Consider the following 20400-nt stretch of genomic DNA (forward strand, 5'->3'; position numbering starts at 1 on the left):
TATCTTGTAGAAATGGAAACACAAAGGTACATTCAAAATTCCTTGCAAACATGCTTAAAGAGACTCCGTAACAAAAATTGCATCCTGTTTTTTATCATCCTACAAGTTCCAAAAGCTATTCTAATGTGTTCTGGTTTACTGCAGCACGTTCTACTATCACAGTCTCTGTAATAAATCAACTTATCTCTCTCTTGTCAGACTTGTCAGGCCTGTGTCTGGAAGGCTGCCAAGTTCTTCAGTGTTGTGGTTCTGTGATGCATCTCCCCCATCCAAGCCCCTCTCTGCACACTGCCTGTGTGTTATTTAGATTAGAGCAGCTTCTCTCTTCTCTCTTATCTTTTACAAGCTGGATAAATCGTCCTCTGAGCTGGCTGGGCTTTCACATACTGAGGAATTACATACAGGCAGAGCTGTCTGCACTCTGCAGGAAGAAACAGCCTGACACTTCAGTGCATGAGAACTGCAGGGGGAAAGAAACACACAAATGATCTCTTGAGATTCAAAAGGAAGGGTGTATACTGCCTGCTTGTGTATGGATGTATTTTCTATGTGTGGACATGCTGTACATCAACCTACTTCCTGTTTTGGTGGCCATTTTGTTTGTTTATAAACAAACTTTTTAAAACTGTTTTTAACCACTTTTAATGCGGCGAGGAGCGGCGAAATTGTGACAGAGGGTAATAGGAGATGTCCCCTAACGCACTGGTATGTTTACTTTTGTGCGATTTTAACAATACAGATTCTCTTTAAAGGGAAACTGTAGTGACAATGACAACATGAATAAAATAGTTTATTGTTTACAATAGTCATTTATAAATTAGTCAGTGTCTACCCATTGTAAAATCGTTCCTGATTTACATTCTGAAATGTATCACTGGTGGTGACATCTTTAGTGCTGCCAGGTGCAGCTCTGTGTTCATTATTGAGAGTTCTATCCATGTTACTGTGCATGTGCAAGTTGTCTGGACTTAGCTTGGTCCCAAATGAGCTTGGCTTTTTCCGCCAAACACTGAATGGGTGAGCCAATGGTGAGCCCTGTAGGGAAATATAAAGATGCTATGTGCTCTAGCAATACTTAGTATAGCTAGAGCTCCATCCCTGTGGGGCTCCCGCTCTTCTCCCCGCCCACTGCACCCATCGCGCTCACCCACACCGACACATTGGAGCACCACAGCGCCTGATATCAGGTGCTTTGAAGTGGGATTTTACTCCCAAAACAAAATTTCAGTAGCTACTCTTAGTTACATAAAATATTATTTGAAAACATTTCAACACATTCCCTGTGTGTAAAAACATTTAATTTCACTGCAGAGAGCAGGAGAAGCTTGCTTATTACTTTTCATCGGCAAAGGCAAATGTAATCATTGCCAGCTGAAGCTCTCTGAGGCATGTGTCTTCACTCTGCTCCCCCTCGCTCTGCTGAATAGACACATCACTCTGGCAACAGCGGAGTCACTTCAGCAGAAAAGGAAGGGTAGAGTGAAGACACATGCCTCAGAGAGCTTCAGCCAGCAATGATTACATTTGCCGATGACAAGAGATAAGCAAGCTTCTACTGCTCTCATCAGTGAAATTAAACATTTTATATGCAGAGAGAAGAAGGAGAGCGCCGGCACTGCTGTCATACACTTTATTCAAGATACCATTGCAAAATACAGTATAAAAATGTCCATATAAAAAATTGCAACACATACCATAGATGACTGTGAAAGGTGTGGTGGGTGCAGGGGGTGAAGAGCCTTACAGCCGTTTTGAGCTTCTACGAAGGCTGCCGTTGGGACTGTGCTGCCCCCCTCCTCCTCCCTGTATGATAGACGGCCGCTGCAGTGCCAGCATTTCTGCTCTTGTTCTTTTATGACAAATTAAACATTTTTACACACAGGGAATGCATGGGAATGCTTTCAAATGTTCTTTTATGCAACTAAGAGTAGTTACTGAAATTGTAGTTTTGGAAGAATAACCCCACGTTATGTGTTTTATTCAAAATTACAATATCAGGTGCAGTTAAACCCACAATAACAATCCACCGACTGTTAATCAGCTCAGTACGATGGGATCCCATCAATGACAGGGGTTAGAGCAGTTCTACTACAAACATTCCCTAAAGGACAACTGTAACAAGAGTGATATGGAGGCTGCCATATTTATTTCCTTTTAAACAATACCAGTTGCCTGGCAATCCTGCGGATCCTCTGCCTTGCAGACTTTTAGCCATAGACCCTGAACAAGCATGCAGCATATCAGGTGTTTCTGACCATATTGTCAGATCTGCTTGTTTCTTGTGTTATTCAGATGCTACTGCAGCCAAATCGATCAGCAGGGCTGCTAAGCAACTGGTATTGTTTAACAGGAAATAAATATGGCAGCCTCCATATACCTCTCGTTACAGTTCCCCTCTAAGCTTTGTGGCGGTGCAAACGTGTTAACACGTCTCCAGCGATTTATTGGAACCATCCCCGCTGGCGCTCTTTTATCCCATCGTGTAGGCATTTTTTTTTCCGATGCGCCCATTAGGAGGAGCGCGATGTCATTTCCCATAATCCCCCCTTAAGCTCACCGTAAGATAAACAGCACGGGATTTGCGGGGATCTATTTGTCAGAATGCTCCGCATACTTCCCATCGCTCGGTAATCATCTTCAGATGATCTGGAAGATTCCGCTGACTGTTAAACGGTGTTTCCTACCGCCGAGAACATTGCGGTGGAAATGATTCCCAGCACGGCACATTTGCTTCTTATGAAATAAAGTGACTTCGGTTGGTAACAATTTATCTAAATGACTGAAAGCAGGAGGACGGAATAAGAAGGATCTTTCTTAAATTACAAAACTGGAATGTCTGCCTTGGAATGATGACAATAACGTAGCGGGTCATTATACCGCCAGGTGGTGCCATTTGGAATGGAGCATTGTCCAAAGCATTTGTGTGACTTCAGTACCCTTAAAATGCATGTTCGATGCCCAACCCAGGTAGATAGAAAAGTCAAAGTTTACCTGAGACAATCATAGCAAAAGGATTTGTTCTTAGCTGGACCCCTGTCTGTCTGCTGCCTCGATGTCCTGCTGGTAGGGATGCTCATTTTACTTTATACAGTACAGTACTTTGTATTAAATATTTAAAAAAAAAAATGTTTTTGGACAGAAGCACTTGACCAGACTACAGACCTGCATGTATGCGCTCCAAATCCATTGCCTGAGGAAGCGGGGTCACACCTGCGAAACACGTTGCATTTATGCATTATTCCCTGGAGTATGTAAATAAACTTGTTTTATTGATTAATATGTTGGCAATTCTTGTGTCTGCTGGGAAGAGGTAGGCCCACCACTGCCTCCTCAAGTCTTGAACTTTTTGGATATTTTTGTCCTGTTAATAATAATATAATAATAATCTGAACATTTATATAGCGATTTTCTCCTGTCAGACCCCGAGCGCTCAAGAGCTGCAGCCTGCAGCCACCGGGACGCGCTCAAGAGGCCACCCTGCAGTGTTAGGAAGTCTTGTCTTGAACTCCTTACTGAATAGGTACTGACCCTAGCCAGGATTCGAACCCTGGTCTCCCATGTCAAAGGCAGAGCCCTTAACCAGTACTCTATTCAGCCACTGTTGGCGCCTCTGTATCCAGCCTATGCTATATTAAGTCCATCCTTGGGGGTAGGGCTGCGCAGAGGGTCCTTAAAGGGACTCCAAGCTCTACTTAAAGAGACACTGAAGCGAAAAAAAAATGATGATATTATGATTTGTATGTGTAGTACAGCTAAGAAAAAAAAACATTAAGATCAGATACATCAGTCTAATTGTTTCCAGTACAGGAAGAGTTGAGAAACTCCAGTTGTTATCTCTATGCAAAAAAGCTATTAAGCTGGCCATACACTGGCCCGATTTGCCACCGTTTCGACAGCAGATTCGATCACTGGGATCGAATCTGCTGCCAATCGTTCACGGTACACGCCGAATTTCGATCCATTTCGTCCGATCCCGTCGATCGTGCCGTGCGGAAAATAACCGTCGATCGCCCGCGGGTAAAGAGCGCATCGCTAGCGGCGTTCGAGTGCCCGACGACCGACGCAATAGAGCCCGCATACATTACCTGCTCCGCCGGCGCGACTGCAGTCGCGCCGGCGGAGCAGGTAATGTATGCGGGCGGGCGGGGGCAGCAGCAGCAGTACCACCACAACAGATTGTGAACGGTTTCAGGCTGAAATCGGTTCACAATCTGTTTGCTGTAAAGGTAGCCATACGATCCCTCTCTGATCAGATTCGATCAGAGAGGGATCTATCTGTTGGTCGAATCTGATGGCAAATCGACCAGTGTATGGCCACCTTTAAGCTCTCCGACTAACTTAGTCGTGGAGAGGGCTGTTATCTGACTTTTATTATCTCAACTGTAATTGAACTGTTTACTTTTCCTCTGCTAGAGGAGAGGTCATTAGTTCACAGACTGCTCTGAAAGACTCATTTTGAATGCTGAGTGTTGTGTAATCTGCACATATTATAGAGTGATGCAATGTTAGAAAAAACACTATATACCTGAAAATAAAAATATGAGAATATTTTCTTTGCTGCTAATCTTCTAGTAATTATTCATAGTACACAACCAATTCATTATATCATATATTTTTTTTCGCTTCAGTGTCTCTTTAAAAAGTAAAATAGTACTCACCGGGGGCTTTCTTTAGTCCAGCGCTGGTCGGGAGGTCCCACGACGGCGTCCTGGCTCCTCTCCTAGGCCCCGCTCCGGAATGGCTGGACGGCGGCAGCCCGGGCGACACTCTGCTGAGTGTCGGGCTCCTTCTTCCGCGTATGACGTGGCTGACGTCACACGGCGGCCGCCTCGCGTCATCACGGCGGCCGGCGTGGCAGTATGGCGCATGCGCGCTTTAATTGCGCATGCACCGTACTGCCACGCCGGCCGCCGTGATGACGCGAGGCGGCCGCCGTGTGACGTCAGCCGCGTCATACGCGGAAGGAACAGCCCGACACTCAGCAGAGTGTCGCCCGGGCTGCTGCCGGTCAGCCATTCCGGAGCGGGGCCTAGGAAAGGAGCCAGGACGCCGTCGTGGGACCTCCCGACCAGCGCTGGACTAAAGAAAGCCCCCGGTGAGTACTATTTTACTTTTTAAGTAGAGCTCGGAGTCCCTTTAAGTGGGGGTGGTTACATTTAAAAAAGGGGCCTCGCTGCTCCCCCTCCCCGAAATGCACAGTAGTACCAACTCCCTTGCCCTACCCCTGTGACCTTCACCCCCCAGCTTTCCAACTGTCCCAAACCATTGCCCTCCGCTTGACACATACATTCAGTCACAGGAGTGCTGGCTGCATTCACTAGTGGGGAGTCAGTCGGACCTGTCACCGGTGGCCGCATGTTCCCCCCTCCTTGTTTCTGGCTAGAGGGTATTGGTTGTCATGTGGGTTCTGGGTGCGGGTACACGGTGCCATGGGGGTTCTGGTGTGGGTACAGGGTGTCATGTGGGTTCTGGTGGTGGGTTGGTATCGAACGTCATGCGGGTGTTGATTGCAAGTACTTAGTGCCATGTGAGATCTGGGTGTGTGTACTGGATGTCATGTGGGTGCTAGGTACAGGTACTGGGTGTGACATGGGTTTGAATACTTGGTGCCATGCCTTTTAGTGGGTGCTGCCTATGGGTGGGTATTGGATGTCACGTGGGTTTTAAATGCAAGTACATTGGGTGTGGGTACTGCCATCCATCCTCTGAATTAATGTCCCAAGAGGCTTCAGATCTTTCAAGGCCCTTTCACACTGGCACGGTGCATTGTGGTAAATTGCCACACTGCTACCGCAGCCTGATGAAACTCTACAGGGAAGTTCATACTTCCCACGTTGCGGTACGCTGCGCTGGAGCTGCCCGATTTAATGCTAGCGCATGCCTACGTTAAGCAGCGGCTCCTGCGGAAATCTGCGTCGTCCCGGAAGTTATGATGGTCTATGGCAAGGCAGGTTTTTTAAGAAGTTGGCATCCCGATGTCCCTTCCGTGCACTTCTGCATACCTGAAGCAGGAAGTGACTGCAAACACATGTCACTTCCTGCTTGGCTGAATGCCAGACAGGGAACACCGTGTACTAAGGTGACGTTCCCTGAAGGCCTGTTTGGGGCGATGCAGTGTGACAGGTGCGCCGCAATGCTAACGCCAATTTATCGTGTGAAACTAACCTCAGGGTTCACCTGTTGCCTGGTATTGCTTTTAAAAAGGACCAGAAAAAAACAAAACCATCGAGGCTGCCTCCTGCCATCTGTCCCTGTAATGGCAGTCTCTAAGGTTTCTTTTCCACTAGGAAGCGCAATTGCACGTAATATTGCGAATCGCACAACTTGTATTTTCCTCTCATGATTGCACAATGAACCATCGGAATGGATCGCACCAAAAATTGTGCAGCATGCCGTTTGCAATTCAGGAAAAATCATAATGCGGTAATGGAAAATGGGCACTGCGATTTTGTGCTGTTGCGATCGGCAAAACGGTCGCAATCTGCATTTGGAGTGGATCATGGAAAGTGGAAAAGCAGCCTTAAAGAGGAACTGTAGAGAAAATAACATCATGAATAAAAATGCTTATTTTTTACGATACTCATTTATCATTCAAAGCCTCTATAGAAGTGATTATTACCAGCACAGGACCAATAAATCGCTAATACTGAGATTGAGGGAGGGCCCTCTGGCCCAAGGGACCAGTATAGTCGAGACCTATGCAACCCCTATTGCTATGCCACTGGTTTCAGCTGCTGATTGGAATGAAGTTCAGTCCATGCTTAAAGAGAAACCATAACCAAAAATCAGTAGCTGATACCCCCTTTTCCCATGGGAAATCTTTTCCTTTTCTCAAACGGATCATCAGGGGGCTCTGTATGGCTGATATTGTGGTGAAACCCCTCCCACAGTGTGATGTCAGGACCATGGTGCTGACATCACACCATGGGAGCCTTGTTGCATTGTGGGAAATAACAGTTGTTTACAGCTGTTTCCAACTGCCAAAAAAGCCAAAGCTTCTCCTTCCACTGATATCACCTGCCAGCAGTAAAAAGGTCACCTTGTGATAAATGTCAGAATGTAAATCAGGGAGAGGAAAGATTGTACAATGGGCAAACACTGAGTAAACCATCCTATATAATAAAACCTAACTGTCCCTGCGTACTCCTGTCCGTGTCCATGCTTTTTGCTACTGCGCATGTGCGCAGCCCGGTCGGCCGTTGGGACAGGAGGACGGGGCCAGTTAGCCAGGCGAACAGGTGCGCGCGCATGAGCAGCAGGTGCTCACGCATGCGCACTGACATATAGCAGTGGCGGCGTTAAGAAACAGACCTAGAACCCGTTTTTAAACGGGCTAAGGTCGCTAGTTTATACATATTATTGTAAAAATAAAGCGCTTTTTTTATTACATTTTTTTCACTGGAGTTCCTCTTTAAAGTCCACAAAGCGTCCATGAGACCTCCGCCTCTTATCGGTACACACTCATGACTTATTGAGCTGGCACTCCGCCACCTACATGTGTAAGGATCACCCAGGTCTGATAGCAATAAAATCCTCCAGCAATGCTTTGAAGAGTGAGTGCAATACAGGACTGCAATCTCTTGGCACCGGAGATAAGTGCCCATCCCTGGTGCGCAGGTGGAGGATGTACTAAATTTACACCCTAGATTACGGAGGGAACGAAGCTTCATAAAATATGTATCAACAGAACACGCCTTGACACTCCGGAGGGAGCGCAGTGACGCGACCACCCAGGTTTCCTTGTCAGGTGTTAGGCTCCTATCAACTGTACAGCATAACTGATGCCCATTAAGGGTACTTTGAAAATAATCTCTGTTTGTACAAAAATGGACTTTCTGATAAACATGCAGCTTCTCCGCATCTTCTGCCTCGGCTCCCTGAGGCTGTTGCTAAAAGAGTGCTCTACTCGCTAATGTAAAGGCAGGGCAATATACCCTGCAAGGGATGCAGCCGCAGGGGGAGACCAGAAGCCACAGGGGGCCCTGAGGGGGGGAGACGTTTCTTTTCCCTTTCCAGAGAGACTGACAACTAAGGGCTTGGAGAGAAAAAAACGTTCTGTTCTCTGCACAATTGTTGTAATCACTGCATCTGTTCAGCCACTAATAAAGGACCATACAATGTTTTGTAGACACAAATTTGTAGACAGTCCCTATTCAGTGTGCAGCAGGCTCTTGTGTACTGTGCCCTGCCCTCAGCCTCTCCAGCCCTTTCCCAAGTACTATGCACTGTAGTGATGCTGGGGAAGTCTGCAGAGTTAGTTCTGCTCCATCAGAGATGGACAGAGTGAGTGTAATAAGCTGAGGCTGGGAGCACACTCGTCTGTCAGTTTTCTGTATATGTTTTCTGCACACCATGTGTGTCTTTATGTGTGAACACGCACGTTTATCACAGGAGCAAATAGAGAAAATGCGTGCAGTATTTAATATTTAATATTGGTTCTCAGTGTACCAGTGTAGAAAGCGAGGGGGCGGGGGAGTTGGGCTAGGCCTGGCATAGGGGGCCCAGTGATTCCTAGTTACGCTACTGTGTAAAGGTGCCCATACATCTCTAGTGCGTTTGCTGTATGATTGAATCAAGTGTATTCCAGCATGCCTAATTGATAAAAAGTGGCTGATATCATGTCGAATCGATCAACCTTTTTGGTCGAGCAGGATGCAAGATATCGGATGCAGGAATCGGCTGCTGTTCACGTCATTCGATCAACTCTGAATCTTTTTTTGCATTCAGAGCATGGAGACACAACATTGATCAGATCGATTACTGAAGGTGAATCTCATAGGATATCTCTTGTAGTGTGTGGGTCACTAGTCAGTCGACTTTCCATCCACCATACTGAAGTTGATACTCCAATAAAGTCGATGCCTTTGTCGATTGAATCAAATTCGATAGCTGTATGGCTACCTTAAAGGGATACCGTAGGGGGGTCAGGGGAAAATGAGTTGAACTTACCCGGGGCTTCTAACGGTCCCCCGCAGACATCCTGTGCCCGCGCAGCCACTCACCGATGCTCCGGCCCCGCCTCCGGTTCACTTCTGGAATTTCAGACTTTAAAGTCTGAAAACCACTGCGCCTGCGTTGCCGTGTCCTCGATCCCGCTGATGTCATCAAGAGCGCACATCGCAGGCCCAGTATGGTCTGTGTCTGCGCACTACACTCCTGGGGACATCAGCGGGATCGAGGACACGGCAACGCAGGCGCAGTGGTTTTCAGACTTTAAAGTCTGAAATTCCAGAAGTGAACCGGAGGCGGGGCCGGAGCATCGGTGAGTGGCTGCACGGGCACAGGATGTCTGCGGGGGACCGTTAGAAGCCCCGGGTAAGTTCAACTCATTTTCCCCTGACCCCCCTACGGTATCCCTTTAAGGTAGCCATACAGCTATCGAATTTGATTCAATCGACAAAGGCATCGACTTTATTGGAGTATCAACTTCAGTATGTTGGATGGAAAGTCGACTGTATCCCTTTAACTAATGCTGTACCAAGAAGAATATAGCGGAAGACGAAAATTTTTATATCCAAGATGAATACGGTTCCTTTCACACTGGCGCGCTTTCAGTAAGTTACATTATCCAATTTTAACGCAGGCTGATGCTGAAGCAGTGAAAGTCTATGGGACATTTCATACCGGATGCGGAGCGATGCGATGTACCAGAAATATTCGATTTGACGCAAGGGCATCAGCGCGTTATGGGACATCATCTGCTGTGACGCACGTTGACCAGAAGTCATGTAAGCCAATTGTGACGCAGATATTTGAAACTGGCGTTAGCGTTATGGTGCGCAAGCACGGATGCCAATTTTCTCGTGATTGCTAGCTATATTGGTGCCGTCTTTAAAACTATTGTATGCGCCATATAACATGCGCCACAAAATTAGAATTGCCAAACCACCAATACCAATTTCCACCACAGGAAGTGAGCAGTAGAGAGGCTCATTTATGGTGTGTTTAAAGAGACACTGAAGCGAGAAAAAAAATATGATATAGTGAATTGGTTGTGTACTGTGAATAATTACAAGAAGATTAGCAGCAAAGAAAATATTCTCATACTTTTATTTTCAGGTATATAGTGTTTTTTCTAACATTGTATCATTCTATAATATGTGCAGATTACACAACACTCAGCATTCAAAATGAGTCTTTCAGAGCAGTCTGTGAAGTAATGACCTCTCCTCTAGCAGAGGAAAAGTAAATAGTCCAGGAACAGTTGAGATAATAAAAGTCAGATAACAGCCCTCTCCATGACTAACTTAGTCGGAGAGCTTAATGGCTTGTTTGCATAGAGATAACAACTGGAGTTTCTCAACTCTTCCTGTACTGGAAACAATTAAGGTGGCCATACACTGGTCGATGTGCCATTAGATCGACCAGCTGACAGATCCCTATCTGATCGAATCTGATCAGAGAGGGATCGTATGGCTGCCTTTACTGCAAACAGATTGTGAATTAATTTCAGCCTGAAACCGATTCACCATCTGCTGAGCTGCTCCTGCCGCCTGTCCCCCCCCCCCCCCCCCCCCGTATACATTACCTGAGGCTGGCTCCGGGTCCTCTTCTCCGCAATGCATGGCTCTGTTCCGTCTCCATTACGGCGCTTCCTGTGTTACTCCGTGACCAGGAAGTTCAAATAGAGCGCCCTCTATTTGAACTTCCTGGTCACTGCAGTGACACAGGAAGCGCCGGGATAGATGGAGCCGGAACAGAGCCGTGCAGCGCGGAGAGGACCCGGAGCCAGCCTCAGGTAATGTATACTTGATCGGATCGGCCGCCGCTAGCGACGTGCACTTTACCCGCGGGCGATCGAGGGTAATTTCCCGCACGGTGCGATCGACGGACCGATCCGATTTCGGGAGGAAATCGGATCGGCGGCTGCGTTTACCGCGAACGATTGGCAGCAGATTCGATCCCAGAATCGAATCTGCTGTCGAAACGGCCGGGAATCGAGCCAGTGTATGGCCTGCTTTACACTGATGTATCTGATCTTAATGTTTTATGTCTTAGCTGTGCTACACATACAAATCATAATATCATCATTTTTTTTTCGCTTCAGTGTCTCTTTAAGAAGCTTGTTTTTTGCGGTGCTCTGCGATACGCTAATCTCACCACACTGAAATCGCTGCGCCTGTGCGGCCGCGTCCTCCTCCTGGTTACGCTCCTGGTGACGTCAGTGGGAACGAGGCCGCGCCCGTGCAGGCGTAATGGAAGTGAATGTGCAGGGCAATGTAAAATCGCAATTTCCGGAAGTGAACCAGTGGATCGGGGATTGGAGCATCGGTGAGTGGCTGCGTGGGCACAGGACGTCTGCAGGGGACCATTAGAAGCCCCGGGTAATTTTTCCCCCTTACAGTACTCCTTTAAAGCCATACCAAAGCGTACTGTGAAAAGAAAAAAAGTCAGATACTCACCTATAGAGAGAGAAGGCTCTGGGTCTAATAGAGCCCCTCTTGTCCTCTCTGTGTCCTTGTTCTGTCGACGTTCAGGGCCATTTCTTGGGCAGTGTGGGCAACCGCCTTGGGTGCAGACCGGCAAGTAGAAGAAGAGGGCGTAGGCAGAAGGACATAACCACTAGGGAGCTGGTGACGCGCGGTGCAGCCAAATAGAAGAAAGATTACCGGGCGATCACCTTCCTTGACTCCTCCTGGGTTGCCTGCGTCAGATGTCAAGTCATCCTCACCTCACCATCAAGTGATGACACCTGATGTCCTGTAGCGGTACTGCAGGCTGTCAGTGCACATCGCCCATGGGGGAGTCAGCTTTCCAGGCTCTCTTCGCCTCTGTGTGTTTTCCTGGGCCCTGCTTCCTCCTGGCAGATCCTGGTAAGTAGGCAGATCTATTTGTGACCTGTGACTGTCCCTAAAGAGTAAGGGTACGCGAGTCCATAGGGGGGCACCCTCGCCCTGGGTGCAATTTAGCTTAGAAACTGCCCTGCCAATGTTCCAGTTCAAATTTGCCACCATTGGGAGCCCTCGGAAGGCTTTGGAAGCATGCGTGTTCCCTAGTGCTTCTGGACAGGCAGGTCTGTACTGTGCAAGCGCGAGCGTGCATTCTTGTAGTACAGAGCTGCCTGTCTTCGGAAACACTTGGGGACACGACCAGGTGGTTGAATAACTTCAACGGGGTTGACCGCGCTGGAACAAGGACACCAGCAGGGGACTGGGAAGGCTCTAAGATATTCAGAACCTTCCCTCTCCATACCTGAGACTGACTTTTCTTTCTTGACATTCGGTTCAGTGTTACATTGAGGGTTGCTCATTTGGATTTTGCAGAATTGAAATTTCGGCATCTCCAATCGGAAAATGGATTTCTGTAGAACATAGCACATTACTGCAACTCGGTAATTTTAGCCCAATCCCAGAACTCGGAAGCGTTGTACCAATTTAGAGACTATAAAAGAAGAGTACTGTGCACCTGTCTCTTGTCCGGACACGCACGTGAGCAAGCGCCCGAGCAGTGTGAAACGGCTGTAGTGCCGTCCAATCTTCCCCTGGTCACCTCTCCCTCTCTCACCACAGCAACTTCCATCACACAGGTTTGACACTATTTCTTTACACATGTCAACACTGTTTACTTCTGGCTGAAGAATGGAATAAACTTCAGAACTGATTAAGAGACAGGTGCACAGTACTCTTCCTTTTTATGTGCTAAGTTTGTTGTTGGGCCCTGCACTAATTCTACTTGTTGCACGTCTCAAAGTTCGTGTTGTAAGCCTAACAGAAGTTGCTTATTAAAAGGTGAAGATGCTTAACATTGTATGCAGAGGGCCCAACCGTCCCGATCTCGTCTGGACTGTCACGATTTGGGGGGGCTCTCCCGCTGTCACTGTATGAGCCCCCCAAGTCCCGGCGGCAGTGGGCAGCAGTAAAAAAAAATGATCGAGGCGCTAGCCGCGCGTGGTATGCGGGATGCGGCCATATCATTACTACCTCCCTCCCTCCTTCCCTTGATATCTGCCCCTGTGTCCCCGTTAGCAGAGTGCGCAGCGAGCGGAGCGGGCTGTCATTACCTGCGTCCATGCACGCATACCGATGTCCGGCTTCACTCTGCTTCCTGTGACGTCACAGGAAGCAGGAAGCTTGATAAAGACATCGGTATGCGTGCATGGACGCAGGTAAGATGACAGCCCGCTCCGCTCGCTGCGCACTCTGCTAACGGGGACACAGGGGCAGATATCAAGGGAAGGAGGGAGGGAGGTAGTAATGATATGGCCGCATCCCGCATACCACGCGCGGCTGGCGCCTCCATTTTTTTTTTTTTACTGCTGCCCACTGCCGCCGGGACTTGGATCTTTTTTTGGCACCCATCCTCACCCTCCTCCCCACCCACGGGCACCCTTACCCTCCTCCCCACCCACGGGCAGGGTGTATGAGGGTATATTTAGTAAAAAAAAAGAATAAGGGCATAAATATTAATAATAAAAAAAAATCTTCAAAAACCGATGGTAGGCGTGTCTTGGGGGCGTGGTTGGGTGTGTGGTTAGGGGTGTGGTCAGTGTCTCGGTTTCTTAGTTTAAAATGTTGGGAGGTATGTTGTATGTGATGCAGGTGCCTTCTGAGCGAGGCCGTTTAACCCTCAGGAGTAAACATATGAGTGCCAGACTACAATCCTTTTCACTATAGTGTACCAATTTAGAGAATGCAGAGTCAACTCAAAAGTATTTGGCCAGAATCAGAGAATGCCAAAAAAAATGGGGAAGTCAGAACTCGAAAAACAGCAATTGGAAAACGGAAAACCTTCGGAATCGTTCATCTGTATTGGTGGAAATCGGAATATCCACGGAATTGGAAATCTGAACCTTCTACCATCCCTAGTTTCTTTAACCATCACTTGCGACCCCTCCTTGCAGACATGTGGGTACAATTTTTGCTTTTCGCAAAGCTATTCTCATTCCTGATTCTGAGTTAATTCATAGCTCAGGTATACAACATACTATACAGGTTTTAGAGTTTGGATAGTGGCAGTTGGAGGGGCCAGGTTTAAGCCAAGGCCACAGCCCTCTTGGGGCTAATTGGACAATACCTTGTAAGGGTTTTTCGCCTTCCTCTGGATCAACAGGGATATGTGAGGGAGCAGGCTGGTGTTGTACTTTGTTCTCTGGTTGAACTCGATGGACGTATGTCTTTTTTCAACCTAAATGACTATGTAACTATGTAACGTAGACCATGGCCTGGGCACCACAGGATCAAGGGCAGGTGGGCAGCAGGCGATACTAAGGGGAAGGGAAGGGTCACCTGGTTACTTATACAGGAGGGAGGGCGGGGTCATCAGGCTATCTGAACTGGAAAATGGGGGGAAGGTTCATCTGGCTATCTATACTGAAGGGGGGTGGCTACTGACAGTGGCCTTGTGCGGTAAAGAGTACAAATCCTACCCTAGTGGGTGGTGGCATCGGAGGAGGGGTATGAGAGAGGGGTGATTTCGGGGGGTGGGGGGAGACTCACCTCAGTTTAACACACCAGTACTGCAGGTTAAACTCCCATCGTGCTCGCTGTGACTATCCGCTGAGCGCCCTGGCTTGGAAGAGGATCTGAGCTATGCTATAAAACAAATACCATACCACTATTAGCAGCCCGTCGTAATCTGACAAAACAATTCGCGTTCCCGCGCACATTCCAGAGGAGTGCAAACAACTGCGGGAAAATGCTGAGGCAGGGTGAAAAATGGAAATATGTTTCACCGAGATACCATGTAAGAATCTTCCTCTCTTCATTCACAGCCAAAAATAATCAGAGCCGAGTACAGGCGGTGTTTTCATTTCCAGAGCATATGGTTCCAAAAGAAAAATAATGAAAAGGGGGGGGGGGGGAAAGAACAGGAACAGCCGCCGCTCTCGTTTCTTACGCATTACTCACATCTCGACAGTAAAGACGATATTTTTAGTTAGGCCTCTACGTTGGTGACTACACTTAAAGAGGAACTCCAGTGAAAATAATCTAATTAAAAAAAATGCTTAATTTTTACAATAATGATGTATAAATGATTTAGTCAGTGTTTGCCCATTGTAAAATCTTTTAAATCCCCGATTTACATTCTGATATTTATCACATGGTGACATTTTTACTGCTGGCAGGTGATGTAGCTGCTGCAAGCTGTTTTGGCAGTTGGAAACAGCTGTAAACAGCTATTTCCCACAATGCAACAAGGTTCACAGACAGGAAACTGCCAGGAGTGCCACAGTCCTCTTAGTTTCTTGTGGGAGGGGTTTCATCACAATATCACCCATACAGCGCCCCCTGATGGTCTGTTTGTGAAAAGGAATAGATTTCTCATGTCAAAGGGTGTATCAGCTACTGATTGGGAGAAAGTTCAATTCTTGGTCGGAGTTTCTCTTTAAAGCGGACCTGAACTCAGAACTTCCTCTCTGCTCTAAAAAATACGCAACAGCATAATAACTTTTAAAGAAAAACATTTCTTTGTTACGGCTGATACAACTTCTGCAATAAATCTGCAGTGTGTCTACTTCCTGCTTTCATGAAAGCAGACATAGGGTTAACATCCTGTGTTTACAGAATTAGCTGCTCTGCTGAGGAGTGCCGAGATTCCTTAACTGACACAGCTGATAGATCAAATAACAGTGGTGATTAGTCACAGATGAGGGAGGATAAGACAGGCTAAACTCTCTAAATACATACAGGGTACGTTTCTCTAGGTTTTCCTTCTGTCCTGTGCAAGAGTTCAGGTCCACTTTAAATTTTGAGGAGACTGCTGAAAAGACATCAAGGCCGTCGTGAGACATTTGTGGTGAAAGCAATTCTAGGTCAACAGTCGGTTATCTATCACTAGATGGCGCTCCGGAGGCGTTCTTTCGATCGCCTCCGGCGCCCAGAATAAACAAGGAAGGCTGCAATGAGCAGCCTTCCTTGTTTTGCTTATATCGTCGCCATAGCGACGAGCGGAGTGACGTCATGGACGTCAGCTGACGTCCTGACGTCAGCCGCCTCCGATCCAGCCCTTAGCGCTGGCCGGAACTATTTGTTCCGGCTGCGCAGGGCTCGGGCGGCTGGGGGGACCCTCTTTCGCCGCTGCTCGCGGCGGATCGCCGCAGAGCGGCGGCGATCAGGCAGCACACGCGGCTGGCAAAGTGCCGGCTGCGTGTGCTGCTTTTTATTTCATAAAAATCGGCCCAGCAGGGCCTGAGCGGCGACCTCCGGCGGTAATGGACGGATATACTCGTCCATACCGTCAAGGTTTTTAAGGAACTACAAATCCCGCAATGCATTTGCCTTTATGAGTCATGACTGTGGTTGTCAGACTCCTGCAATGCATTGTGGGACTTGTAGTTCCTCAACAGCTGGAGGGCCAAGTTTGCCCATGCCTGGTACCTACCATAGTCATATGTCTATGTACTGTATGTATTGTGTAGTGTATGCATCGTAGTCTTGGACCAATTTAGGGGGAAGGCAATTAACTTATCTGTAGGTTTTTGCGATATGGGAGGAAACTAGGTGCCCAGAGGAAACCCACACAGACACGGGGAGAACATACAAACTCCATGCAGATAGTGCCCTGACTGGGATTCAAACCAGGGACCCAGCGCTGCAAGGTGAGAGTGATCACCACTGCGCCACTGTGCTGCCGCCCTCAATGCCATGGGATTTCTACTTTTGCAAAAGGCATTAAAATTATGTTTTGCAGAGGATCACAGGCCCCCCGCATTCTTCCCACCGAGAGCCTGATGCCTCCTTGCACCTGGCAGTCAGAACTCCGCCCCCTGCTTACCCCACGGTAACCACTGTGTACAGCTCCACATGACAAGGGAGCAGGTCTGGTTCAAGGGCGGGGTTTTCTTTGGGGAGGGCAGAGTGTGGAGGTATCAGGCTGTCGATCGATCGTGAGGAGCTGGGGATATGTGATCAGCTGCAGTAACTTTACTTTTTTCATACTTTTTTCAGCTTTAACTTTTTAGCAGCCAAATTAAGTAAAACGTTAAGGCTGGTTCAAACGGACAATTTGGGGGCGTTAAAACGCTGCGTTTTAAGGGCTGGTTCAGACGGACGTTTGGAGGCGTCGCGTTCAATGGCGTCGCGATGGCAATGCGTTCAGGCTTTCAGTAGCGTGCGCGTTGCGTTCGGATGCGGTCGCGTTTTTTATTCCCCTAGGGGGACATTAGCTGTCGCGGTTAACCGCTCCTGGAAGCAACATGTAGCTTCCAGGGGCTCCTTGAACGCCAGTGAAAATCGGGACCCGAACGCCGCGTTCGTGTAAACGCGCGTAAAAGCTTGGTACAAACGCTCCCATTCACTTGTATGGGAGCGTTTAACGCCAAGCCTCGAACGCTGGCAGTAAACGCTCCACAAGCGTCCGTCTGAACCAGCCCTAAAAGTGACATTTTAAGGGCTCTTTCACACTAGAGGCTGCGGTAGAAAAGGCTGAAAGTCAGCCTTTTGCTTAACGCCAATACATAGCGTTTTCAAAGCCTTTTGAAAGAGTTTTACAGCCCATATGAAAACGTCCTTTTTTTTTTCTTCTATAAAAATAAGTGAACAAGATAGCTGTAAAACGCTTTGAAAAGGCTTTGAAAACGCTAAAGTTGGCGTTTTTCATTGACTATCATTGAAACGCCAACAGCCAACTTCGGCTGTAAACAGCCCTGAAAAAGCTCCTGGGAGCATTGAAACGCAACGCTCCAAAACGCCGAGTTAGATGTGAAAGGTAAAATGAAAGTCTATGGACTTTCAGTTTACCTTGGAAAACGCCAACTTCGGCAGTGGCGTTAAAACGCTGAAAAAGTCCTCTGGTGTGAAAGGGCCCTGAGGGCCCTTTCACACCAGAGGGCTTTTTCGGCGTTTTAACGCCACGGCCGAAGTTGGCGTTTTCCTAGGTAAAAGAAAGTCCATAGACTTTCATTTTACCATTCACACTAAACGCTGCGTTTTGGAGCGTTGCGTTTCAACGCTCCCAGGCGCTTTTTCTGGGCCTACCGCGGCGTTTCTCATTACAATTGACTGTAATGTAGAGGCATTAAAACGCCTTCAAAACGCCTGCAGCCAAAACGCAGCGTTTTAGCCTTTCACCGCTGCCTGTAGTGTGAAAGAGCCCTGAGGGATGAAGCGCCCTCCCATGCAAGTGAATGGGAGCGTTTAGTACAAGCTTTTACAGGCTTTCATGAAAGCCTGGCAGGTGATCCTGACGTCTCGTCTCAAAAGCTACATGCAGCTTCTAGAAGTAATTTGCTGTTGCTGGTTGTTGCCTTTGAATGCCAGCAAAAGCCACTGAAAGCCAATGAAAGCCAACAAAAGCCCATAAAATCCCAGCCCAGAAAATGCAATGCTCCCAAATGCCATGCACTGAAAGCCCCGAAAAGCCTTCAAAAGACATTAAAAGCTTAGCTGTTAAAGCTAGTATTCTTGAAAAAAAAAAAAAACCGCCGGTGCTTGAATGTGACGCGGAGAAGCTTGGCTTCAGGGAAGATAGTGTCAGCAGTGCATCGCCACCCGCTGGCAGAAGAGGGGTAATGGAAGGTAACCCATCTGGAACAGGTAACTAAAAAAATGCTCCCAGCGCCGCTCTTCATGACCTCATTAGGCAAAACAGAGTTAAAATGAGTGCAGCTTCTTCAAACTAAATGTTTTTGACGGGATAATTAAAGAGACTCTGAAGCAAAAAAAAATTGCTATTTTTACCTGCTATTTCGCTTCAGAACTCTCATTAGATGTAAACCGCTGCATCCCCACCGCAAAACAAGGGCTTTAGACCCCTCAAATCCCCGGGGGGGCAATCCGGCCGGCGCTTCCTGGAAGGAGCAGAGCTTTCTGCTGTAGCTCTGCCTCTACTGATGTCAATCGCCATGGATCACCACCTCTCCCCGCCCTTCTTACTCTTCCTTCACAGAGAGGGGCGGGGACAGAGGCGGAGATCCACGCAGCGATTGGCGGCAGGAGAGGCAGAGCTACAGCTGAAAGCTCTGCCTCTCAGGGCAGCACAATCCACAACCAGGATGGTCGTGGACGTTTGCCCCGGGATTTGGGGGGTCTAAAGCCCTCGGTTTGCGGTGGGGATGCGGTGGTTTGCATCTAACGAGAGTACTGAAGCGAACTATAAGATAAAAATAGCCATTTTAGTTCGCTTCAGTCTCTCTTAAAAATGAACATTTAGATCCCCCAAAAAAGTGAACCTAAGTTGAAGAAAAAAAAAAGTTTAACTTACTCGGGACTTCTACCACCCCCTGCAGCTGCCCTGTGCCCGCGCCATTACAAAGCGATCCTCCGGTTTCCCGCAGCGCCCCCTTCCTTTTTGATACATGGTCCTGGTCCGCGTGCCTCCTGATCGCAGCACTGTGGACACAAAAATCTCTCCTGTGCATGCGCAGAATGCTGCTGTCGGTGGGAGCGTGATCGAGGAAGAACCTGGGTGCATAGGTGCAGTGGCCGTCAACTCGCTCAGTCGGCCAACGAGGGGGCATTTAAAGTTTATCTGGCCTGGTAATAATTCTTGTATCTAACCGATAAAATCGTTATTGGTGTCTGCACAGCTAATTATAAGATGGGGGAGGGGTCAGGCAACATCTGCCTTGCCATAAGCTGCGTACACACAGACATGCAATAACTGTCGTCGGAAACAGCCAATAATGACCATTTCAGCCGACAATTGTTATGTGTCCTGTCGGATTCTTAACGGCCCCCGATGCCCGGGCATGGTCGTTAGCAATGTTTTTTACTAACATCGGTCACCGATTGAAGCCGCTCCGTTGTCTGACGATCGTCATCCCCCCTCGATAGCAACAGAACACAATGCTAGCCTCGAGGCTAGGGAGGTGTCTGTACAGTATCCTGCTAGGGAGGTGTCTGTACTGCATCCTTCCACAAATTGTCACCCCAGCGATTGTTTCTCGAACCCCGAAATGCAACAGTACGTACATATGTGTACTCAGCTTTAGGCAACAAAATGGCCCTCTGTTTGCCTATGTACAGTATGTGTGTGTGCATCTGTGATAATCTGTGTGTGTGTGTGTGTCTGTATCTGTGTGTGTACAACTGTGTATATACAGTAAGTACATGTATGTGTATATGTGTGTGTGTGTGCCTGTTTAGTGTGTGTGCGTGTCTGTATGTGTGTGTGTGTGTGTGTATGTATGTGTGTGTGTGTACATCTGTGTATATATGTACAGTACATGCGTGTGTGTCAGTGTGTGTGTGTGTCTGTATGTGTGTGTGTACGACTGTGTATATAAGTTCATGTTATGTGTATCTGTGTGTGTGTGCCTGTTTAGTGTGTGTGCGTGTCTGTATGTGTGTGTGTCTGTATGTGTGTGTACATCTGTGTATACATGTACAGTACATGCGTGTGTGCCTGTATGTGTGTGTGTGTCTATATGTGTATATATTTACATGTGTGTGTCTGTATGTGTATGTACATATGTGTATATATTTACAAGTGTGTGTGGCTGTATGTGTGTGTGTCTGTATG

This window comes from Hyperolius riggenbachi, chromosome 9 (assembly GCF_040937935.1).
Source record: "Hyperolius riggenbachi isolate aHypRig1 chromosome 9, aHypRig1.pri, whole genome shotgun sequence".
NCBI lineage: Eukaryota > Metazoa > Chordata > Amphibia > Anura > Hyperoliidae > Hyperolius > Hyperolius riggenbachi.